We start from the raw sequence: 1194 nt of genomic DNA, 5'->3' as shown, positions 1-1194 counted from the left end.
ACTCTTGATGAAATGCACCGTGAAACACTCTCTGTTGTAAAAATGAGCTGCTGCTGTTTCTTCTTCTTTTAATTACATTTATACTTTCCAAAATATTTGGGGAAATTCAAAGCTCTGTGATGTTGAATGTTGGAGAAAAAAATAAACAAAAACACTCATAGAAGACTGCTCAGATACTATCTTCCCTAACTCCCCAATAGCAATACAAGAAACCTGAGACCCAGAGGCTGAACAATTGCCCAAAGACGAATTGCGGCTCTTTGCTTCAGGAGCAGAGAACACAGGTGTGCACGTCCAGGTCATCCTGATGGACACCTGTGAATATGGTGGATGTTAGCTCATGGTGGCCCCTCCTGGGTCCCAGCTTAGAGTCAAAACTGTGCACCAAAATATTCAGCTGTCCACCAGGTCCTCCAATGGGGGATGGCCTGACCCCAATAAAATTGTCAGGACAAGTTTTCCACTCTTCCCTGGTGGGATCTCTACTCCACAAGAAGAGAACCAGGGCAGTAGCACACAGCTTATTTCCTAGTCACTGTAGCACGATCCACAAGGTGTCTTTTTCCAGGAAAATTTCATAGGAATCAGTTAGGACCAAGCATGTTCTGGCAGGTATAAAATAATTAAATAGATAAAATGTGATGAATGATTCAATAAACTAGTTCCAGTGAGTCCAGCTGAATACTGACCATGACAGAGGTGGTGAGATAATTGAGGTCTGCACTGTGAGTGGGAGTCAGATATTAACATCAGGTTCTACATGGACATTGTTATGACCTTAATTGTGTCCTCCTGAACGATATGCTGCAGAGCCTCGGTTCTGGTGACTGTGATCTCAGTCGGATATAGGGTCCGTCTTTGAAGATGATATCAGTTAGATAACTGGGACACATCCGTGTGAGAATGTATGAGTGGGGAGATTGCGAATAACTGTGTATGAGTTTGTATGAGAGTATTGATGGGAATGCGTGTGTGTGAGTATACATGACTGTGAATACTAGTGTGTGACAGTCAGTATGAGCATGTGCATGTGTGCAACTGTATGCTAATGTATGTGTGTGCATTTCAGTCCATGTTATTTTTATTGATCTATTCTCTAGGTCATAGTTTATTCCCACAGTTTTGTTTTGTTTTTTTTTTTTTCAAAATCTATCAATAAGTTCACTGAAGATACATCTCATTCCAATTACCATG

The sequence above is a fragment of the Orycteropus afer genome, unplaced genomic scaffold (assembly GCF_000298275.1).
Source record: "Orycteropus afer afer isolate SDZICR_OR568_19922 unplaced genomic scaffold, OryAfe1.0 scaffold01200, whole genome shotgun sequence".
Lineage (NCBI taxonomy): Eukaryota > Metazoa > Chordata > Mammalia > Tubulidentata > Orycteropodidae > Orycteropus > Orycteropus afer.
Note: the sequence above shows the minus strand (reverse complement) of the source record.